Source organism: Pogona vitticeps, chromosome 3, assembly GCF_051106095.1.
Source record: "Pogona vitticeps strain Pit_001003342236 chromosome 3, PviZW2.1, whole genome shotgun sequence".
Taxonomy (NCBI): Eukaryota; Metazoa; Chordata; class Lepidosauria; order Squamata; family Agamidae; genus Pogona; species Pogona vitticeps.
Window position 1 is genome coordinate 175,379,168 of NC_135785.1, and position 25,535 is coordinate 175,404,702.

At 41.5% G+C, this 25,535-nt stretch overlaps 1 protein-coding gene across 1 annotated transcript in view; it reads right to left on the reverse strand.

The window, feature by feature from the left end:
• Nucleotides 1-25,013, reverse strand: part of OCA2 (OCA2 melanosomal transmembrane protein) — a 220,359-nt gene extending 195,346 nt beyond the window's left edge. The window contains exon 1 of the mRNA XM_020796810.3: nucleotides 16,559-25,013. The gene's annotated coding sequence lies outside the window, so the exon portion shown is untranslated. The remainder of the gene's footprint in view (nucleotides 1-16,558) is intronic.
• Nucleotides 25,014-25,535: the final 522 nt, after the last annotated feature.

Below are 25,535 nucleotides of genomic sequence, written 5' to 3' on the forward strand. Positions count from 1 at the left end.
GTCACATGCTGCCTATGATCTGACTGACTGGGAGGGACTCTTCCGGGCTGCAGTAATGGTCTAGCACTAATAATTCCCTCTGAATTCAAAGTGAGACCTGCCTCTCTACGGAGTGTTCCTTTCCCTTTCTTTAGTCTGTTGAAGGCAGTTTTCTTTGTTTATTTTGCTGTTGATCTGTTCATAACTGTAAGTAATGAAACACTTTTATTATTTCTCCTACAAACATCTCAGGGTGGCTTATTAAGACCTTAAGTGCCAGCTAATGAAACTGTACTTTTGCTCTGTGCAAAAGGAATTATAAGTAGAAATTCAAAAACTCTGCAACAGTTATGAGGACAAAAGAGAGCCACATACACCACCTTGATCTCATTTGAGGAAAGGCCATATATATTTGGCCTCTTATAAACCATAAATAATAAACTTGAGGGAAGCCGAATTACAGAAGTCCCTGCTGTACGCAAGGAAACCACTGTAGCGAAGAAGGCCTACTCCAACACTTTTCTTTTCCTTCTGTGAGAAGTATTGGTTGCCAACATTTTACAGTGGGTTCTTGACTTAAGAACGGCTTGAGTTAAGAACATTTTGACTTAAGAACCGCTCTCATAGGAAAATATTGACTTGACTTAAGTACTTAGATTTGAGTTAAGAACTAAAAAAAACTCACGTGGGAGGCAGGGAAAGTGCAAAAAGTGAACTTTCAGTTAACTGTTGGCCAGTGAAAAGGGTGCCTGTCTGCTTCCTCACTCCTCCCAGCGTTTAGAGAGTGGATTGGGAGACAGTCTTCGGACTGCCTGGTACTGTACTGCCTGGACTGTATTTTCCCTGCCTTCCCTGAACCTTTCTTGACCTAAGAAAAAAAGAAACAAAATATCCCCCTCTAGTGGTCAAAGGCAGAATAACAACTTCCCATTAGTTTCTATGGACGGAAAAGAGCAGATACGGATCAAATGGTTTTCAATGCATTCCTATGGGAAATGCAGATTTGACTTGAGAGCTTTTTGACTTGAGAACCGCCTTCCAATACGGATTAAGTTCTCAAGTCAAGACCCCACTGTAATGTGGAACAGCGACTTCAAATATCTTCAGCCATCTAGCTCCCTGTGGGCATTCCAATGAGAAAAAACACAGGTTTTGTACATTACTCTGCCACTGGCAGCCACTCTGAACCAAGGTGGGGGCCATGCTGAAACTGACCACAGCATGGAACATCATCCCATATATCCATACTGTCTAAATAACACATATGTTACAGGCAAGGCCATCAATAGCCGCAATATCCTGGCATTTGGCTGTGCAAAATGAAAGTTGCTTAACACAGTATGCTAAACTGAAAGGGGTTTTGCTGTTGTTATTGTTGTTATTAATTGTATCTCATGTCAGAAGACAAGATAAACTGGCAAAGCATGCAAGTGGCTTGTAGATGTAAACTTGCGGCCCAGATATTGTCTTCCTTATGTCTGAAGAAATGGATTGTACTCTATGAAAGATCACATTAAGATAAATGTATTAGTCTTAAAGGTGCCACAGTATTTTTGCTATTGTTGTGGTTTTAGTTTTTGTTGTTTTTGAAACAGACTAACATGGCTACCTCTCTGAATGCATCTGGCTCCACCATAGACTCACAGGGTTTCTTCATCTGATGATGCGGGCTCCCGCCCCAAACATTTATGCCAGTGAAAGCTTGTGAGGCTTTAAGGTGCCACAAAATGCTTTGTCTTTCTTTGTTTTTGTTTTGTTACAACAGAATGACCTGGCTCCCTCTGTGGAAACAAAACTGAAACACATTCAGGGCCAAGCTATGATGTATCAAGCAGATACAACTGTGCAGTACAACTGCTACACTTCCTTCCTGAACTATAGGGAATCAGCCACAAGCAAGAAAATCTTGCCCAACAGGGATAGAAATCAGCAGTTCATCAACACAACAGAATGCCATATTAACTCAAACACGTCCTTGTATTAAAAAGCATTGGCTTTTTGCTTGTTTGGTGGTTGAACTTTTTTTCAAATCTTTTCAAGTCAGATTTCTCTTTGAGTCACATCCAGTTGCAAAAAAAGAGGTCACTATTACTACCATGTTGAACAAATTATACAGATTTGGGGAGTCATAATAATTTTGCAAGCTCTGATGATTTTTAAAAATGCCTTGCTGGAATGGTCCAAACAAGGCTGAGCTATTTGTCTGACCAAGGTAAGGCAGCAAATGGTGACCTCCCCCCCATACACACACATACCTCTGTCCGTCAATCAACAAGCATAATATTCGAGAGCAGGTTATCCACCTGAGGCAGGAAATCCCTCAAATATCTCTCCCTCATAATAAAGAGACAACATAACTACAATTTGTTACCTTTTCCTAGCTTCCCCCTCTCCCAAAAGAGGTGCTTGCTACATGCTGTTTTTCCCCTTCCACACACTGGAGCAAAGCTGACATTACATATCTGTTACTTGAGGCAAAGAACATGGCATGCGTGCCCCTCTCCATGCTATACCATGAAGCACAACGGGTTCAGGGATGACGCCGCATCCGTGGCAGCACCTAAAAGCAACTTAGGTTGTACCAGACATGTTATGTGGTCCTGACTTCACAGGTCTGTCTTTCAACACAAAGAAAGACCAAGATGTGGGGTTCAAACAACTACACTAACAGCAATGGACAGAGTAAAAGCAGAATGAATAAATAAATATTCACTCATGAGGGGAGGTACTTTTTCACAATGTCAAGTCACCCATGCCTCTCATGAGGAGAGATCAAGTCATTACCACAGACGTTAAAGAGACTCTCACAGATCTCTGAATGAAATTCTATACAGTGTGAACACCCATTCAGTAATTGAATTTCCCTTTGGAAGCATGCTCACACGTCATCTTCCAGAGAGATACAAGCACTATTCAGATGTTCAGAAGGTGGTTGAACTGAACATGTGAGGAGTAAGGGGATAGTGCTAACCTTACTTTCCTCACGGCTTTCAGAGCAACCAGAAAGACTCTGCCACCCATGGAGTGTGTCCATGCGAGTGGACACCCTTAAAAAACAAAAGGCGCCCCATGCGGCAGTGGGTCTTCTCTTCAGATTGTTTCTTTCCACAAGTAGAAAGGGATGGGAAAGAGGCAAAAGTAATGCTTTTCCCCCTTCTCATGTTGTCAGGATTCATTATTTTCTGAAGTCCTGAATAAGGCTCCAGTTTTGTACATGTATGTACACAGACTCTTGATTTGCACTCTGGTTCAATTATTCATACATAATGTTCAACATGTGCATACACTATGAACATATCACTGATCAATGTATACATATTGTTAAATATAAAGAAGATTGCTGGTGCTGTCCTTCCCGCCATCTGTTGCCTAAAATGGTCTCCTCACTCTAATGGTTGGGCCACCCTGGAGTGGTGATGGCAGTTGTTTGGTGTGCATTCCTTCTTCATATGACTGAATGCCATACTATCCTGTTCCTCCAAAATAAGACCTAACCTGAAAATAAGCCCTAGTATGATTTTTAAGGCTGTTCATAATACAAACCCTACCCCAAAAATAAGCCCCAGTTGAGTGAAACCCTGCCCTCCACCCTTGTGCAGCAACCAGAAGAAGATGACATGACTGTATTTGAATAAACGTAGATTGTTGTACGAGGGGAAAAATAAAACATCCCCTGAAAATAAGTCCTAATGCATTTTTGGAGCAAAATTTAAGATAAGACCCTGTCTTATTTTCTGGAAAACACAGTAGTTTAGACAGGTCAGAGCCCCAGGGGATTGGTACTGCTGGTAAATTCAAAGAAATATATTTCAGAGTCAGATCTGTTCACAGGAACAGGAAATCAAAGTGAGCCAAAAACAAAGGTTGATGAGGAGCTTTGATAGTAGAAGTAGATCCCACATTTTTGGCAGCCCATGTTTCTCAGCTGACTGGCTTAAGGCTTGAGTTGAATTGCCAAAGATTTTAATTACAATCTCCCAGACAGACAAGGAAATGCTCTGAAGAACAAGTAAGTGCTCAAGATGGCTACATTGCACCACAAGAGGTAACCTCCTCTCTCTTGCATCCACATTTTCTCCCAGCACAGTTCTTCCGCCAGTATTATATACACTTGAAAAACCTGTCACATGAAGAGTCATCCAAAAGCAATCAGCTTTGCCAACATGAGCTCAAAGAAAGACAGATTTGTTACTCTCTGCAGTCATCCTTTCCCTCCTGCCCTATACTTAAATTCTTCATGCTAATTTGCCATGGAAAATCATTTGCAACAGAAAATTGTATTTGCAGTGTTAAACACACATTAGTGAGTGAGCATGACATTGTAGAACAAACTAGCTGGGATATAACAAATTCTAAGACAATGAGGTTTTTTTTTTTTAAGTGATGCTAATAAATTGCCTAAGCTCATTCAAATTAGAATAACAGCTTCCCCGATATGCAACGGAAACACTCAAGCCAACTTTCTTGTACTTTGATTTCTTCATTTGACCCTCCACATCACTCATCTTTTATTACAAATATGATCAGTTTGGGCAGTTAACCACACTTAGAATTATTGTTTGCATTACCTCATATGGGCAAGCCACATGGAAGCTGCCATTAAAATTCATTGCAGAAAAAAATACTAGGACTGTGTCACAAGTCTATTTACTTGGGTGTATGTTTTCAGGCAAGTCAATGAAATTTTCATCCAGATAAATATGTTTCCATCTTGCATGCAATGATCAGTTTGCAGCTCATACACTACATACAACTTAGAAATGTTCCTTAATTTGGATTAGAGTTTCCAGCATGGCTCCTGACAAACACGCATATAGGAAACTGTTTTACCAGGTCATTTTGTCCATTGAGCCTAGGATCACCACTTCTGGTGAGCTGAAGCTCTGTAGAATCTGAGCCAGAAATATCTCACATTTCCAATGCTACCTGATCCTTTAAATGGGGATACCGCCAGGGAGGCATCCTCTGTTTTCAGCATGGAAACCATGCCCCTCTGTCACTAAACTATAGTCATTCCTCAACGCAAGGCTGAAATCCTGTTGCACAACTTTACATTGCATAAGGCTGTTGACACCATCAGCTGCAGTGGTTTTCCAGAAGTTAGACATTTCCAGTTTCTCCCACAGCTCCCAAGGGTCCCTTGAGAACCATTTCTTGGGGAAGCCTTTATAGGCAGCAAATGGGGGAGGCTGGCTAATTCCTAAAAATCACCACCATCAGTAACATTGTATTCCAGCTGTGACTTTCAACCTTACATACAGTTCTACAACAGGATTTCAACCCTTAAAATAACATTTTACTCTGAAATTGATATTATAAATGTGTACAAACTACTTCTGTCACGAAAAAAAATTGAGTCAGTCTCTCCACTCATTGTCTTTTGTCTGTGAGCACACAAGATTTCCAGCAACACAGAATTCCTGATCCATTAGTCAGCTGATGAAGCAGCTGAAGCATAAGGCATTTCACACTTCAGAGATGTGATACATACATTGGTAGTCCCACAGAGGAAGGTGGGTCACATCTGGTCCTCCAGATGTTTTGGACTTCAACTGCCAGAAGCCCCAGCCAACATATCAAATGACTAGGCATTGTGGGAGTCATAGTCCAAAGTATCTGAAGAGCCAATTTTTCTCATTCCCTGAATTCCATGATCTAACATATTTCAGATGTTTGGGCTACAACTCCCACTTCCAACAATTTGAAGCATAAACTACTTAGCTCTGGGCTTCCTGGCTACATGGCCAGCCCGGTGCCTCAAGTATTATGTCTTTATCTCCCAAAGTAATTCTAGCAAGGTTAGTCTTATCTTCCAAACAGTCATACCAATGCCAGATATGTTTTCCAACCAGCTTACTAGTTATTGAGACAGAATGGTTGAGATTCTGTTTAGCGAAGTGAGCCCCACTAGAGTAGGCCCACTGAATCATTGAGGATTTGGTGACTCAACTTCTCTTTAAGTTCCATTGATTAAAATGGGCCTACTCTAGTTCCAATGTACTACGCTGAAGTAAGTTATAGAGCAGTTAATTTACCAAATCTCTATGGATTCCATACTCTAGTGCAATTTATTATGCCATACTAAATAACAGGATTTCAGCCAATGTCTATTTTTATAGATGCAATATGCTACCAGGTATCACATTCCACAAATAATACCAGCAGAAGCCTCCAAATATCATGAGTAATTTGGGAGGTGGGAGATAGGACACCAATAGTAGGTTTGGAAAGTTATTTGCAAAGTATTTACTGTTCCTATTTCAAAAAACCCTCCAACAATGAGTGATTAGTTATCATCGTATCTAGTTTTTTTAAAGTTACTCTTTATTAAGTCATGCCTAAATTACTTTTTAGTTACTTTTAAAATCTGAATGCAATACACTGCTGGTCTATAGAGGAATATAATCTCCTCCCATCCATCTCATCATTGCCTCAACATTCACAATAGAGCACAGGCCAGTATTTGAACCCCATGATGTTTCTCTCTACCATTTAACAAAGCCCACCAGAATGTTATGTAGTTACACTGTTGGTTTTAGGAAAGGAAATAATTGCTCACAACTAATTGTTTTCAGTTAGTATATTCAAAGTTCTAAGCATACACAGTTCTAAGCTGCAACAAAAGGGAACAGCTGGAGTTCAGAAGGAAGAACTTGAAGGATGACAGTGCTGTTCCTTCCGAAAATCTGGTGTGTGAGATGATCATCTTACTCCACCTAATACTAGCGAAAGCCCTGCTAGTAGATGGAAGTTTCTGCGCCCAGTTATTCTGACTTCCAGTTTTCAATGGACCTGATACACATCGTCTGGCTCAGATTTTACACTCTAACCCAAATCAAAGGGAAAGAACTGTAGTCTGTACACTACAGAACACCAGCAGCTGAAAAGAAGAGAAAAGAAAAGAAAAGAAAAGAAAAGAAAAGAAAAGAAAAGAAAAGAAAGGCAGGTGAATAAGAATTTCCTGCTGTGTGAAAAAGATATTTTTAAATCTTTGGGATTAACTGCCTAACTGCTTTCTGCTGTTAACAGGATTTAACCATAACTTTTAATTGGCAGTGGAGAGTTAATCCCTTGGGTGAGAAAAGGCATTCTATTCTGAAAGGACGTCCTCCACCCCACCCCTTTAGCTCTTCTTTGTGTGGACTCCATATACAACATTATAAATTCCAGGATTATACTGTATTGTATTGAATTAGCATGTGGAAAGGTTTTTCTGAAAACAGCACTCACAAACTCCTTCATGCAGTCTGTGTCACTTTTGCCTCTGTTTGTTCATAAACCTGTTCTATCCAATTTCTGCATCAATCTGCACATGTGTGTTAACTGCATAAAATCATATTTAAACACATACGTATTTCCAATATATTTTCTTACAAAATATGCTTTCATAAGTGTATTTTATTTCAAGGTGTGCAGTTCTCTCTCTCTCTCTCTCTCTCTCTCTCTGCACGCACGCACGCACGCACGCACACACGCACGCACGCACGCACACACACACACACACACACACACACAAAATAGATAGACAGACAGATATCCACAAGCCTTAGTTTCACTAGCAGTAAAATTAGCTTAAAAGGTGGTAGAATGGAACATGGATTATTGTGGCAGCAATGCTTTCATACATGAAAAAAGCCATGCAAGCAGAAAGCTAATTGCAGCAGGAACAAAGCTGCATTAAAAGCTTCCTCCCTGATATACTAACTTTCTGCTAGCACTGAGTGTTCAGTGTGTAGCTTTGTCCATTTGCAGTGCTCTGGATGGAGTCTTAGGGAACTGCTATGCTTCTCCAGGTCTCCAGCCAAGGATACAAATCTCAGGGCATGTAGCAATAGAGGAAGAGAAAGGTTTTGTGTGCAAGATGTATTTAAAGTCTAGGTACCCTTTTCCATCAATTCCCCAGTTGTGCCAGGGTTCAGCGGCTCAGCACAAAGGTGTTTACCATGAGTACTCTGCTTCTTTCCCTACCATTGTTTGCCTGTGCTGCCTCTGTGACATCATGAAGACCAACTCCCGTGACAGCACAAGACTCCCCCCCCCCCCGTTCTTACCTCACAGGGAACAAGATAAGACTGACCTGGCAGTAACAGAACTATGCGGCGGGGAGGGGAACACTATTTTATAGAAGAAAACATTGTAAAAGGCTGCATAGCTCAGTGGTTTAGATATCTGGCTGGGGAGCCAGAGATTGGGAGTTTGATTCCCCACTGAGCCTCCTTGATGGAGCTGGGCTTGATGATCCATAGGGTCCCTTCCAGCTCTGCAGTTCTAAGATGATGATGATGATTATCATTATTAAAATGTCATAACTCACCTGCAATCTAAAGGGGCATACTCTACAGTATTAACCATTTACCATCTTATTATGTTAAATGTGGAAACCAGGTCAAAATCACGTCTTGTTTGTTTGTTTTTGTGTGAGTGAGTGAGTGAGTGAGTGAGTGAGTGAGTGAGTGAGTGAGTGAGTGAGTGAGTGAGTGAGTGAGTGAGTGAGTGAGTGAGTGAGTGAGTGAGTGAGTGAGGTTGGCTGGCTGGCTGGCTGGCTGGTCAAAATATTTTTACCCTGCCTTTCTCCTTGAAAAGGACCCAAGGCAGCTCTTAATTTTTAAGAAGAAAATGAAGTGACATATATCTGGCTGGATAGCTTACTAAATTAGATATCTGGCTGCAGAGCCAGAGGTAGGGGGTTCAATTCCCTGCTGTGCCTCCTATGAGTAAAGTCAGCCTCTTTGGTTTGGGGCCAGCAGCACAGTCGCAGGACATACACACACCCAAAAGGGGAACCACTTCTGAGCATTTTCTGTCAAGAAAACCTGAGAAGGGCTGCCATAAGTCAGAACTGACTTGGTGGCTGTGATCGGGTTTGTTAAAATGTTTAGGCAGTTACTCATCTTGTAAATGAAATGACAATAAAGGTGTATCATTAAACAAATCTTTATTGACTACATTTGGTTGTTGATTCTTAATTATATCACTATTAACATCAAATGATAACTTTTCGGGGGAATAATCCCACAACAAAGGTACTGACTTCTTTAACGGTTCTTCTTCTAGTAACGGCAGGTTCTCAAAAATCTTTCTTGGTTGTTGGATTTCCTCAGATTCCCGCTCCATGTAGCACAAATGGCCCTGCCACATGGGTGTCTGGACCATTCCCCTTCCATCAGTTTCTTGTTCAGCTGAGGAGGCTTGAGACGATTCACATATTTCACAGGACCGTGTCCCTTTGGGAAGACTAATACAGTCCATTCCTCTGGTAAAAGTCCTTCAATTATCAGTTTTGTCCCTGTATTTACATCAACTCTCTTTGTCAGTATTTATTTCTGCTTTTCTAACTTCGTTATTCAAATCTCCCTTCGATGTTTAAAATGTTCTAGCCTCATAGGGTTTGGTTTCCTCCCACTCATTCTCACATACTACTACTCTTTTCACATGCTACTACTACATTTACCTCCTCTCAGACTCCTCCTCCTGACCCCTCCCCTTTTGCTCTCGCTCCTAACTCTTATCCCTTCCTCTGTCTCGCACACACCTGATTCCTGTTCCTCACCTACCACTTTTATTTCTTCTATCTTTTCCTCTATTTCTTGTATCGTTGATTCTTTTGCCTCTGTCCCTTCCTCTTGACTTTCCCTTTCGTGCGCTTCTCCTTCCCTGTCAGACCACTGAGGGAATGGCACACTCTCCAGCGGTTTTTGCCTCCTGCTCACAATGGCACATAAGTATTATACTTCATCTTAACTCCTGCTGGCAGCACCCAGCATTGATTCTCATTTCTCACAGGTCACTTGAATTCTCATCCCTTGACGACTCACAGCTGAATGCATGACCCACCTTCATTGACAAGCATTGCACTTGAAAGGGAGTCAGATGAACTGGGAGGGCATTTGTATGTGGATAAATCATGTAAGGCCAGATGAAATGTGCACATTTATTTATGTGTTATTGTTATTTTTTAAAGACATCTCACCCTTCCATCACGTTTGCAGCTTGTCACTGTCAAAAAGCACAGCAGAGAAAATCCAACAGAAACCAACCACATAAGCAAAAAGCAGCAAAAGCGCATTCAGATTCTGCAGGTGAGGGTGGGTGACACTTTTATTAGACCACTAAAAAGAGAAAGAGAGAGAGTTCTAAAATTTTAAATGCTGAGCTATGTTTCACCTGACCACCACCCCCCAGACACACTTAAATGCCTTGAGAAAAGCCTGAGCTGTTTCAGCCCTTCCTGGGACCCCACAATGGAATCCGGAAATGTCATCTAGGCTGCAAAGTTAAGCCAACAAATTGTAGACACCTATCTGGCGACTAGACCCGGATGTAGTCTAGCAACAACCTTCCTGCTCCCCAGTGCTTCTAACAATCACGGGTTAGGAAAAAAATATGCTTTAATCTCACTAGTGTATATTGGGTCATTTTCCTGAAAAACTGTTCAAGAAGGTATACACTGCTGTCATGGAAACTGGGTATCCTAGCAAAGTAATTACTCCGGTTAAAGCACAATGGAGATTTTTATTTTCCTCACAGATTAGAAAGGCAACTGGCATCAAATCCAGCGCAATGCTCTGGCAGTGGCTTCCCACTACACTTGGCCTAATAGCCATAATCAGCAACATAATCACACAGAGGTAACATTGAACTGACGCAAGTCCCAAGCATGGCTTCCTGTTTAAACAGCAGGGTGTTCACACTCCTTCAGAATATATTAATAGGTCTCCAGTTTATACCTCACAGTGACAGAGACAAACATGAGAGTGACAAAATTACTTTCAGATAAGCCAAGCAAAGAAATAAATTTTTAGAGAAAATGCCCCCCTCCACGGTTTTTCAGGCTTTATTTGACTTTTGTATTTCAGACATATAGTGCTTTGTAGGTAATGACCACCACTTTGAATCAGGCCTAGAAATGGACTGGTAGCTAGTGCAGTTACACTACATGCTCCCTATAACCAGCCCCAGTCAGGAGTCTGGCTGCTGCATTTTGAAGCTGAAGTTTCTGAACCGTCTTTATTTTATTTATTTATTTATTATTTGAATTTATATCCTGCACCATCTGGCAACCAGGCCACTCTGGGTGGCTAACAACAATATAAGGAGGGGGGGGGAATTAAAATCATGATAACAATAAGTTAATACATAACAAATCAGAAATTAAAACAGATGGCAGTAAGGTGGTGGAAAGGGTGATGGAGAGGATAGCAAAAAGAATGGTAAAAAGGGCAAGATCCTAGTGCTCCAAGGAAGCCTGGTGGAAGAGCCAGGTCTTCAATGCCGCTTTGAATCCGTCCAGCGAGGGTGCCAGACGAATCCCAGTCAGCAGGTTGTTCCATTAGCTGGGGGCAACCACCAAGAAGGCCCCATTTCTAGTTCTTTCCCTCCGGGCCTCATTCGGGGTCAAGGCACCAAGGGTCTTCAAAGGCAGCACCACATAAAGTATGTTACAGTAATCCAAGCGAGATGTAACCAAGGCATGCGTCACTGTAGCCACATTAGACATCACAAACAATGGTAAGGCTGTTAGATCCAGCTCCCATCAATAGCAACCAGCATAGCTAATGTCTGGAAGATGTAGGCCAATAAAATCTGCAGGGCAACAGTTCTCCATTCCTGACCAAGTCCAAGATTACTTACAATGGAAGCAGCTCTCTGTATTCTTAGGAAGTCTGCCCCACCACCTCCTACCTGTTGGATTGAAAATGAGGCCTCTTGTATTCAAAGCCATGTCTTTGAACTATGGCAAAAGGCATGAAGAACATAGTTCAGAGATGTGTAAGTCCTTGTGCTACCATATATCCTGAGACATTATGAAGGAGCTTCTGCAATGACTTGTACCAGTGAAATGGGTTAGAGTTATATATTTGCTCACATGGGGATATTTCAAGTAGTCTCGAAAGACTTGCACCCTTGGCCTCCATAATATCAGAGAATTCATGAGTTCCCCACAGTGCCTCTGCTCAATGATAAGACTCTGCTCTTGGTCCATTAAAAGCTGCGCATGACATTCCGGTCACTGCCATGTGCTATTACAAATGCTAAAGTGACGTATGACAAAGGACCTATTGATTAATCTTGTGGTTGATGGTCATGATGTGGGTGGAAGTGGTGGTCGCTTCCTTAGAGCAGGACAAGCCCCAACTGTGCCCCCAAATCTCCTGCCACATGAGCAGATTATAGAAAGCAGTTTTCAAGAAGAAGAAATATGACATGCTGAACACATCCATAATTGAGCAACGGAAGAATGATGCACTAGGTCCCCTCACTGCTGATTTATGGATGATATCAGGGTGTTATATTCATTCTTATGAGTGGCGTTTTCCAAGGTCTGCCCATGAGATATATCATCTAGAAAAACAATATTTATAAGACTTAAGAAATCCACCATCCATGCACAAAAAGAGGTGTCAGAAAGCTTGGGGAGGCAACCCTAAACTCTGCAGGCATAAAAAAATGTTTATTTAAGGGGGAAACCTGATGGATGGAAATAGAATCAGAATCATAGAATTGGAAGGGGCCTATAAGGCTATTGAGTTCAACCCTCTGCTCAGTGCAGGCATCCAAATTAAAGCAGATCTGACAGATGGTTGTCCAATTTTCTCTTGAATGCCTCTAGTGTTGGAGTGCTCGCCACCTACCATGGGAATTATTTCCATTGTCATACTGCTCTAACACTTAAGAAGTTTATCCTGATTTCAGCCTAAATCTGGCTTCCAATAACTTGAGCCCATGATTAAGTGTCCTGAACTCTGGGATGATCAAGAACAGACCCTCAGTATGACTACCTTTCAAGTATTTGAAAAGTGTTATCATACCTCCCTTCAATCTTCTTTTCTCCAAGCCAAGCATGTCCAGTTCTTTCAGTTGTTCCTCATAGGTTTTGGTTTCCAGTCCCTTGATAAGGTTTGTTGCCTTCCTCTGAACTTCCTCCATTTTGCTGACATCCTTCTTAAAGAGTGGTGCCTAAAACTGGACACGTTGCCCCAAAAGAGGCCTAACCAGTGTTGAATAGAGAGGATCTAGTACCTCAAAAAGCCCATTTTGGTGCAAGGACCAATTGAATGATGGATGCATCTAAAATCATACCATGCTTGCCAAAGAGGGAGGTATAAAGAAAGCTGAAGGAACTCTAATTCTGCTCTGGTGAGTGGGATTTAGGCTTTCCATGTTGTTCAGTTAACTACATGTTACCCGGATCTAGACATGAGGCGAGGTACCTGTTTACACCAGGCCTCAGCAGTGTGTGGCCCACAGGCTGCATGTGGCCTGAGGTGGTTTTGCTGCCACATAAACTCTCCTATACAGCATTTCTTCCAAAAAATGAAAACACATCTACACCTTGAAGTCATCTAGAAGTAGCAATTCTCCTTAAAAATTAGGCACAGAAATTCTCACACCTTTTTTTTTTTTTTTGCCCCCTCAACTAATGGGGATTTTGTCAAAGTCCACTTCTGGTTCAATGTATCTCCCCCTCCCCCTTCTCTTGAATTTCCTGGGTGTGTTGAAGCTCACAGTGAGTCTTGTGAACAGCCACAATTTATATCATTAATTATCTTGGATTCCTACATTTCTAATCCTGGTGGAACCAGAGCTATTTACCCAACTGGTTTGTGCGAAGTGAGCCAGCTCGTCCTTTTCAGTGGATTAGCTAACAAATACTCAATTGTGATCATCATGGTAGCTCAGCTATAGAGATAAGACATGTGAGACATCCATATACGAAAGTTCATTTTGAGAGGAGTGGTGGCAATTCCCTAGTGGAGAAGACATTGCTGCTCATAGAAAACAATTTGGAGATGTAGGGTTGTGACTGGGCAGCAGTATAGCTACCCTAAAACTAAAGATAAGAATTCACATTCTTCGTAGCTCCAGTGTGAGTTCCTGCCCACGGAACAGACTTTTGCCCCTGAGTTTGTAAACATTTAAAAGCTCCCCTGCTGAGTCCTTGATCCTTACAAGCATATTGTATAAGTACAAGCATTGCAGATAAGGGGGTGGGGAGACAAGCATCATTTACAGTACTATAGAGTAGCCCCGTATTATTATTCCTGTATTTTGGGGGAGGGGAGCAAACTATCCATGTCAAGCCTGCCATGTAGTCCAGTGTTACCATCCTGGTCTGAAGGATTTATGCAGGGATGTAGTTGGGGTGGGATCGATATATTTGTTTGCAGACGTGGTATGGGGGTGGGCGGGCAGGCAGGGGGATTAACTGCTTTCTCACTGCTGTGGGAAAACTGGGGGTGTGGGTAAATGGGTTGTAAAGGTAAAGGTAAAGGTTCCCCTTGACAATTTTTGTCCAGTTGTGTTCGACTCTAGGAGGCCGTGCTCATCCCCGTTTCCAAGCCATAGAGCCAGTGTTTTGTCCGAAGACAATCTTCCGTGGTCACATGGCCAGTGCGACTTAGACATGGAACGCTGTTACCTTCCCACCGAGGTGGTCCCTATTTATCTACTCGCATTTACATGCTTTCAAACCGCTAGGTTGGCGGGAGCTGGGACAAGCGACAGGAGCTCACTCCGTCACGTGGATTCAATCTTACAACTGCTGGTCTTCTGACCCTGCAGCACAGGCTTCTGCAGTTTAGCTCACAGCGCCACCACGTCCCTTCTAAAGCTAAAGGGTGAAGAATCTACCTTGTGCTTACCTGTGGCCAACAACTTGCAAGACTACATTGGAGCTTAGAAACTGGCAGTGGCATGTCTGTGCAATTATTTTCCATAAGTTGCATAACTGGGAAAATAGTCAGACTGAGGTATAAAGTGAGAAGCTTGGGTTTAGGAAAAGGGAATTGGGGCAACTCTAGAAGAACTGGAAAAGTAGGATCAAGATCTCAGGTGGCAAATCCAGTACAGAGGCTTGACTTGCTGGAATCCCAACGAGGTCTCCTCTGGAAACTCTCCACTACTCATGACATGCATGTGGGTATAGTAGGCATGATTCTCACGCAGTCTGAAGCACAATAGGAGGGGTACTTTTCCAGAAGTGTTGCCATAATTAATCTGTCCTCTCATGAAACTACCTCACCTCATCCCAAAACTCATTTCTGTCATGTTGTGGTGCATTTACAAAAAGAACTGTTGTCCCCTCTGGGGTAGACATTGATAACAACAGTAACTGACCCCCCTCCCTCCCACCGTCACATCTTTTTTTCCTAACCTGAACGAAGTCAAAAGGGGGGGGGGGAGAGAGAGAGAACACCTCTAATTCATCCGTGGCAATCAAAATGAGACAAAACCAAAACTAAATCTATAAATAAGCACATCACAACGCCCACCATTTGCAGTCAAACAGAGCTACCTCACTTGCATAACAGTAGGTCCAATCCAGAGCTTGGAAAAGTTACATTTTTTGGACTATGACATTTTTAAACCTCCCAACTGCCAGGCCACACCAGTACAATTCCAATTCCAGTAAGTTTTCAAAGTTCTTGTCCAGCTCTGTCACCCCTCAGAAGAACTCATGAAGAGCTGTGCTGCACCACAACAAAAACTTGTAACTAATTCAGCATTCAGTGGCCAACCAAATGTTTCTTAAAAGCCTAAGTATGGAATGTGAGAAACAGGTAATAAGAGGCACACAGTCTCTGGCACTGCCTGGCCATGAACACTACCAGCTCTTGGTGCATGACATCAAAATCTTCCCAGCAAGCGGACAAACCGAGCAGCATTCTGCTGTAAATGCACCCATTCACTCTCACGGATGTTGTGCCAAATTTCACAGTTACATAAAATGTCATAGCTGATTAAAACTTCAAAATCTGTCTATCACCAAGCTGGGTTTTACTCCAACATTTAATGGACTAAATTACAATCCTCGAAATATTGTAGCTTATAGCAATTATAACTCAAGCCAACTGTTTTGCGAAGGTGAAACACAAGGCGTGCGCACATGCACACACATTTACTTCAGTGTTGATTCTCCTAATCCTGCTGTAGACATGTGGGGCAGGAGGAGTTATTATATGACAAACTGTATTAGAGTGTATACTAACTATACTGTGCATACTAACTATAGCCATATTTGACTTATATTTTTGAACTTTCAAGTGATGCACACACAGTTCTACCCACCATCAAGCCTCTAATTTTCTTTCCAAATCCAACACGTGAAATACCTATGGAAGCCTTAATATCCAATGCAAATCTCATTATATGGAGAGTAAATACTATCTTTTGGAAGGAAGCACCATAACGTACTAATATGGCCACTAAATCCAGATAAACTGATAAGGTGTCAAAAGTGTAAATAGGCATATAATTCCACTCCTCCCCCATGTGTAAGTATCTTAATTGTAAGAGCTAAGAAATGAGCATTTACTCCCTAAACTTTCTCAAATTAAGTTCAAATTCCTATGGGAGAAAATGAAATATGTTTTGATGGCTTTTTTCCTTAATATAACAATCAATAATTTTTCATGCAAAACACATTCATAAAGAATACCCTACAATCACACACACTACTATTGTCTACACATTTTATCCATTCCAATAATGCCACTGAGTAGTGTTCTCAGTTTTAAAATAATACGCCACTTGTTCCCTGAGCGATATGGTATATTCGAGGGGGAAGGGATATTTTTACCTGGTCTTGCAGGTTTCTTGTAGTCTTCTCTATATTCCTCAAATAAAAGCGAAGAGCAAAGGATCACAATTAAATTCCCTCAGTTAACAGAGCAAGACATGGTTCTCCTTTTCCTGAAGGGAGAGGTTTTGTATCTAAATGAATAAATCACAGAGACACTGGATTCTGCATCTGGGAGTTTACAAGTGCCCATTACAACCTCTGCACTCATAAATGAAACAAGAATTCCTAGGTCTGCTATCATGTGATACCAACTTAGAAGCTGGTGCTTGTTTTGACGCCCATTAGCAGTATTCATTGCATTTACAAAGCCCTTTTTAATCCTCCTCAGTTGTTTGAAAGGTCAAAAGGAGAAAAAAAGTAAAAGGGTATTTAATTTAATACTATCAAGAAAACCCAAAGTATGTATGTACAGTATGGTGATTAGAAACACAAGAAATTTACTGAAAACTGCAGAGAATACAATTATTTCAATAGCAGACATTCACATTTTTTAAAATCCAGAATTTCAAAATGTTAGGTTTCTAGTAACAGTTATCTCTAACACATTATTTTCTTAGGAAAAAGGGGGATAGTGAAGTTGGATTTCAAATTATTGGAAATAAAGTTGCTTTCCTGATACGTCGAGAGCCTTGTCTCGTTATGTTTACATGTTACTTTTCAAGGGCATTTTCAAACATTGTGACAGGAATTTTTCATGTTTTATGCCATTGTCATCTATGGTAGAGAAAAAATCCCCCAAGAAAAAAAGGAAGAAGGAAAAAAGAGAAGCAAAAGCAACTGAGAACGCCTCAAGGTATTTTTCAAAGAATGCCATGAGGTGTTGAATTACTTTTTTTAAAAAAACCGCTATAATAAGTAATGGAAATAAAAGGAACTTCCCAAACTCTGGAGAATTGATTCCCAAAGTTGATTCCTTAGATCAGTGGTGTCGAACTGTGGCCCTCCAGATGTTCTTGGACTTCAACTCCCAGAAGCCTTCACCACCGCCTCTGCTGGCCAGGATTTCTGGGAGTTGAAGGCCAAGAACATCTGGAGGGCCACAGTTCGACACCACTGCCTTAGATGTTCTTGGACTACAACTCCCAGAAATCCAACACAGCTAGTGATGAAGGCTTCTGGAAGCTGCAGTCCAAGAACATCTGGGGACCCAAGATTGTTAACCTCTGCTCTAGAGCAGTGGTTCTTAACCTTTGTTACTCAGATGCTTTTGAACTGCAACTCCCAGATACCTCAGTCATCACAGTTGGAGGTGAAGGCTTCTGGGAGTTGCAGTCATAGGTTACTCCTGAGTAACCCAAGGTTAAGAACCAGTGCTCTAGAGAAAAGGAAGACAAATGAGGGCAACCTGTGAGGTGTTTCCTTTCATTTGAGTCACCTCAAATGAAAACCTACAACAACCATCAGATCCAGGCCATGAAAGCCTTCGAGAATACAAGGTTTGGTTTTGTTTTTTAAATTTAAATTCCAACAGGCTAGGGAAATCTTGGAGTTGTGATCTTTAAAAAAGCGACTTTTCGTGCTGACATCTTTATTCACTGCAGCTGCTCTTAGTACTACACCACTGTTGAGTACAATTCTGTTCATTTTGAGAGAGCAGGTTGGGTTAATTAGCCTTGCAAAAGCTCAGAACCTGACCACTAGATGCTGTCAGACATGCCTCACAATCTTCTTCCATGGTGATGTTAAAGATGATAAACCTGTGGACCTCCAGATGTCTGAATGTAACTCTTCTCTCACCAGTGCCCCTGCAGATTGGGACTGATGAGACTGATTAATGTCCGCCAACATTTGAAGATGAGTTCCACATCACTGCTTCCTCTCAACAAGCAAGCAACGGTATCCATTCAAGAATTATTGCCATACCTTTGTTAAATACAGCTATGATTTCCAACCTTGGGTTCCCAGATGTTCTCGAACTCAAACTCCACAAAAGCTTTCCCCCACTAGCTTTCCTGACCATTATTTCTTGGAATTATAGTGCAATAACAGCTGGGGACTGAAGGTTGGGAAGCACTAAAGTAGAGAACTGATCTCCAAGCTTGGAGGTGTGAGGGTGACGAAGGACTTCCAAGGGATTGTGAAACTGTGAGGTACAGATTCACCCTTCACATTAATTCATCATTGGTGGTTTTCACTGTTTCGTAAACGAAATTACCTTTTCATTCGCTTTTTCTGATGGAATTATGATGTCATTTTTCAGTTTAAAATATTTTTTTACTCAGTTTGTGTGCTTGCTCTTGATTTTAATCAATGTGTTGCATTTCTGCTAAAAGAAGGGAATCTGGATAATGATAAAAGAGAGGTGAGGAGGCATAAAGATACCTTAAAACGGTGGTTCTCAATCCAGAGTCCCCAGATGTTCTTAGACTGCAATTCCCAGAAGCCTTCACCACTTGTTGTGCTGACCAGGATTTCTAGGAGTTGCAGTCCAAGAACATCTGGGGACCCAAATTGAAAAACCACTGCCTTACAAATTAAAAAGGTGTGGTGTGAAAAATGTTTGGGAACAGCTAATGTAAAAAAAAAGTAAAGAACGTATTAATCAAGGTAACGTGAGTATTGGTAACAACTGTTTTCATGACTGAGGCAATGGTATTTTCCAGCCTTGAGCCTGGGAATTTCTGTGACTGTACAGATATGATGGCAAAGTGTGAAGCAAGCAAAAAAAAAGGGCAGTTACCACACACAGTGTGAACTCTTCTCAGATTTAACACTCTGAAGGATTTTTTTAAAAATAGTTTCTACCTTATGACAAGCATGTGGGGGTGGACAGAGTCAGGGAGAAAATGGTTTGCATGCATTCCTGACAGACTTTGAGTCCTATGCAATGAACCAGAAGGGATAAAGCATGGGGGGGGGGGTGAGGGCAGGAGAGAGAAACCAAGTCTAGGACCCTGTCATGTTTTCATTATTCCTGTATCTCAAGAGAGAACAATATATGCACGTAAAACGGATTCCACATGACTGTCTATGAGAGGGGCTTATCCAAAACCATCAAAGTATAATAGAATCATAGAGGTGGGACACACTCCCAAGAATCATTGTACCAATCTTTTGTCAAAGCAGGAAATCCCTGATAGACAGCTATCCAACCTCTGTTTAAAATCTCCAATGAAGGCGAGTCCACCAGTTTCCAATATAGTCTGTTCTATTATCAAACAGCTCTTATTGTCAAGAAATTCTTCCAGATGTTCAGTTATTGTTAAGTTGAAATATCCTTTCTTACAAATTGAACCCATCAGTTCAGGTCTTACCTTACGGAACTATAGAAGAGAATCTTGCTACCGGTTCCATGGGTCAGGGTGCCAAATCTTCAATGCCCATCACATCACCTCAATCTGGATTCCGAAAAGGCACTTGAAACCATACTGCAAATATCCACTGGCTATTAGAGTGTATCAAAGAAATTCAGAAGATGACCACTTTATGCTTTATAGACTACAGCAAACCCTTTGACTATGTGGATCATGAGAAATTATGGGTTGTTCTGGAAGAAATTGTGTTTTTCAGCTCTTGATTGGCCTGATGCATAATCTGTATTGCGGTACTGCTAACACATCTCGGGATGTTTGTCTTGGGATATAAACCATATGACCACATTTCATTACAACAGAGGTATGGAAAGTATCAGAAGAACTAGAAAACATTTTCCTCATGTGACCAGGGCCTGAGACTCAGAAAGGCCTCGATACCTGGCAGAACGCCTTCTCCCACCTAGATCTACTCGAGTCACTCACCATAGCCAGGAAAGATGGCTGAGGGGCCTGACGCTGAGAGTGGCCCAGAAAGAAAGAACAAGAAACCGGGCCTTCTTGGCGGTGGCCCCTCGACTTTGGAACAGCTTGCCACCAGAAATCCTCCTGGCACCCTCGCTGGGTGTTTTCAAGAGCCAATTAAAAACTTGGCTCTTTAGGCAGGCCTTCCCTTCTGCCAATACTTGATTTTTACTTTTCTTGGTTTTTTGTTGTTTATCCTCCCATCTTGATCATATTATTATTGTAGATTTTAATTGTAGTTTTTGTGCACAATATATTGTGAGCTGCCCTGAGTAGGCTCCTGTCTAGAAGGGCAGGATAAAAATCCAATAATACATAAATAAAAATAAGTAAATGCAGCAATGAAGGAATTAGAAAAAAAACAAGTATAAGGACATGGAGATCAAGCCCAAGATCATCCACAGTATTCTATTTCTGATTACTCTGTACAGGTGTGAAATCTGGACAGTGAAGAAAGCTGACAGGAAAAGAGTTGAATTCTTTGAAATACTGTATGGTGCTGGAAGAGAGCTTTGAGGATATCTTTGACTGCTAGAAAGATAAACAAGTGGACCCTAGATCAAACTGAATCTGAACTTTCTCTAGAGGCAAAAATTACAAAACCAAGGCTGCCATACTTTGGGCACATTATGAGAAAAGCAAGGCTATCTGGAAAAGAAAACAATACTAGGAAAGTTGAAAGAAGCAGGAAATGAAGATGACCAGATATGAGATGGATTGACGCCATAAAGGAATGCACAGGTTTGAGTTTACAGGAGCTGAGGAGTGCTGTTGAGGACAGGGCATTTTGGAGATCACTCATTCATTGGGTCAAAATAAGTCAGAAGCAACTTGATGGACTGTAACAACAAAAATATCATATTTAATCTTCTCCAGTCTAAATATGTCCAAATCCCTCAACTACTCCTCATAGTTTGATTTCCAGAGCTTTTAGTATCTTGGTTCTCCTTCTCAAAAAATATAAAATTGTAATTAAGTTCAACCAGTTGCCAAAGCAGGATATCAACCGCTAAGTCATGCCTAAAGGGTAGCCACCTATTCTTTGTTTAAAAATCTCCAGTGAAGGACAGTATTATACCTTCTGAGGCAGTCCATTCCATTTTTAAAAGAGCTCTTATTGTCAATATGTTATTCCTAAAGGTTATGCAAAGTCTTCTTTTCCATAATTTAAATTCATTGCTTCAGGTCTGGAGCTATGGAAAACAAGCTTGTTCCATCTTCCATGTGACAGCCTTTCAAATATTTAAAGGTGACTACCAATTTGAATGAACAATGCAAAGAAATGGAGGAAAATAATAGAAGAGAAAAAACCAGAGATCTGTTCAGGAAAATCGGAGATATTAAAGGAACCTTTTGTGCAAAGATGGACAAGATAAAGGACAAAAATGGGAGGGACCTAACAGAAGCAGAAGACAGCAAGAAGAGGTGGCAAGAATACACAGAGGAATTACACCAGAAAGATCTGGATGTCCCAGACAACCCAGAGAGTGTGGTTGCTGACCTTGAGCCAGACATCCTAGAGAGTGAAGTCAAGTGGGCCTTAGAAAGCATGGCTAACAACAAGGCCAGTGGAGGTGATGGCATTCCAGTTGAACTATTTAAAATCTTAAAAGATGACACTATTAAGGTGCTACACTCAATATGCCAGCAAGTTTGGAAAACTCAGCAGTAGCCAGAGGATTGGAAAAGATCAGTCTACATCCCAATCCCAAAGATGGGCAGTGCCAAAGAATGCTCCAACTACCATACAATTGCACTTATTTCACACACTAGCAAGGTTATGCTCAAAATCCTACAAGGTAGGCTTCAGCAGTATGTGGACCAAGAACTCCGAGAAGTACAAGCTGGATTTCGAAGGAGCAGAGGAACTAGAGACCAAATTGCTAACATGCGCTGGATTATGGAGAAAGCCAGAGAGTTCCAGAAAAACATCTACTTCTGTTTCATTGACTATGCAAAAGCCTTTGACTGTGTGGACCACAGCAAACTATGGCAAGTTCTTAAAGAAATGGGAGTGCCTGACCACCTTATCTATCTCTTGAGAAATCTATATGTGGGATAGGAAGCAACAGTTAGAACTGGATATGGAACAACTGATTGGTTCGAAATTGGGAAAGGAGTACGACAAGGTTGTATATTGTGTCCCTGCTTATTTAACCGATATGCAGAATACATCATGCGAAAGGCAGGACTGGAGGAATCCCAAACCGGAATTAAGATTACTGGAAGAAATATCAACAATCTCCGATATGCAGATGATACCACTCTGACGGCAGAAAGTGAGGAGGAATTAAGGAACCATGTAATGAGGGTGAAAGAGGAGAGCGCAAAAAATGGTCTGAAGCTCAACATCAAAAAAAACAAACAAACCCTAAGATCATGGCCACTGAGGAAAGCAATGACAAACCTCGACAGCATCTTAAAAAGCAGAGACATCACCTTGCCAACAAAAGTCCGAATAGTCAAAGCTATGGTTTTTCCTGCAGTGATGTACGGAAGTGAGAGCTGGACCATAAAGAAAGCTGACCGCTGAAGAATTGATGCTTTTGAATTGTGTTGCTGGAGGAGGCTCTTGAGAGTCCCCTGGACTGCAAGGAGAACAAACCTATCCATTCTGAAGGAAATCAACCCTGAGTGCTCACTGGAAGGACAGATCCTGAAGCTGAGGCTCCAATACTTTGGCCATCTCATGAGAAGAGAAGATTCCCTGGAAAAGATGCTGATGTTGGGAAAGTGTGAAGGCAGGAGGAGAAGGGGATGACAGAGGATGAGATGGTTGGACAGCGCCATTGAAGCTACCAACATGAATTTGATCCAACTCAGAGAGTCAGTGGAAGACAGGAGGGCCTGGCATGCTCTGGTCCATGGGGTCATGAAGAGTCGGACATGACTAAACGACAACAACCAATTTGCCTCTCAGTGTTCTCTTCTCCAAGCTAAACATGGTCAGTTCCTTCATCCACTCCGCATAGGGCTTGCTTCTAGACCTTTATCATCCTTCTTGCCCTCCTCTGGAAACATCTCAATTCGATGACATCCTTCTTACACTATAGTGCCCAGAACTGGACATAGCATTCCATGTGAGGTCTGGCCAAAACAGAATAAAGTGGCAAGTAACATTGCTCTCACCTCACACTAGTATTCTGAAATGAAGCCTTGAATTAAATTAGCTTCTTTGCCACATTATGCTGTTCACTGATCTGTGGATGCACACCAACATGAAGTTAGCATTGCTTTTACTACCTGGTATGCCATGTCATCCTATGAATCATCATCATCTTAGAACTACTGAGATGCAAGGGACCCTATGGATCATCAAATCCAGCCCCTGTGAAAGAGTCAAACTGGGAATTGAACTCCCAAACTCTAGCTCCCCAGCCCAATTTAAACCACTGAGTTATCTAGCAGATATGCAGTAGGTCCTGCAGCAACTTCTGTCATAGTACATGGTGTCAAGCCCTACCGTGGCTCAAAATGGCACCCGGTCCATTATTTTCTGCTCCAGTTCTTTATGTCTCATTTTCAGGTGATAAAAGCCCACCCCTGTCTGCCTGCTCTTTTCCACCTCATTTGCCAACCTCCATTTGCTCCTTCCTCAATCAACCTGTCTGTTCATTCATCATGAAACTAATTCAGTTTAAGGCTTCATCGTTGGAAGTATAGTGTGAGGTCCAAGCACTGAGTCTTTGTTCAGACATGCAGAGATGCAATTCCCTTTTATTAAACCTGTAATTAAAGTTGCACATCCAGATTGGCAGTGTTTCCTCATGGAGAATATCTGATCTAGGGCTGCAGCATGTTGTGGCCCTTCAAAGAGGTGGCAGCTTTCCTGGAGATCTGAGGGGGAGAGATGGCAACAGTATGCACACCCACCTGCACTGGACTTAAACAAAAAGTGTTTCATCTTGGACATGTGGGCCCTGTATCTTTATTTATTTGATTTCTTATGCTAAGCTTCTATATAAATAGTCTAAGGTTAGCTCACAATAAAATAATGACAGATCACATACAAGTTAAGACTGCAAATCTATATACACTTTCTAGACAGTTGGTCTTACTGGACTCAACAGGACTTACTTCTGAGCAGATATACAGATTGAACTGTCCTTGGTCCTTCAATCAAGCCTGAATGAGTCAATGGGGCTTAAGTCACAACTAATAGTTTCAATGGAGGATTTTTCTATGCCATTCAATACATTTTATAAAGACTCTAAATCTGGCATCCTCCACTAATAATCCTCCTTTGATTTCCATTATTTCCCCAATCTCTGGGAAGATTCCAACAATTCCCCCAAACTTTCTGTTCAAACTCTCTTGGGGGGGTTGTGTGGCAAAATGTTCTAACATACCACATTCATTATAATAGGACCTAAATTCAAGTGAGATCTAACCTATATTCTATGTACGCTATTATGTGCTGCCAAGTCAGAACCAACTTATAGCAACTCTCATGGAGTTCTCATGGTGAGATATCTAAGGAATGGTTTTACCAGATCCACATTCCCCAGTGAGGTGCCATAGCCGAGCAGGATCTTGAACCCAGGCCTCCTGGGTCCCAGTCTGTCACTCTATCCATTACACATTGGGTATCAGTTCATCCCATATCCAACCCAATATACAGATGTGACCAAGACAATCCCATTCACTGTCTCTTTAGTATCAGCTTCTCTTAAATAGTTCTTCTTTCTTCATTTTAGGCAAATGAGAATATATTGCCTTAAAGGTTCCAAGGGATTTTATATATATAAAAAAATCCCTTTTATATATATATATATATATATATATATATATATATATATATATATATATATATATATATATATATATATATATATACACACACACACACACACACACACACACACACACACACACACACACACACACACACACACACACACACACACACACACACACACACACACACACACACACACACACACACACACACACACACACACACACACACACACACCCTCTTAAAGAAACACCACTTTCATCTACCTGGAAGTTGAGTCATGGCAACTGGACTTCTTTCTTATTAGGCTGAAATGTTTTGCTACTCATCCAAGTAGCTTCTTCAGTCTGAGGAGATCCCTGATATATCTTCCAGTTGGTTTCACTTTCCCCTGGTCTGAATAGGCTTGTTAAAAGGACAAAGAACTGGGGTTGAGTGAAAATCCCACCTCTGCAGGTTA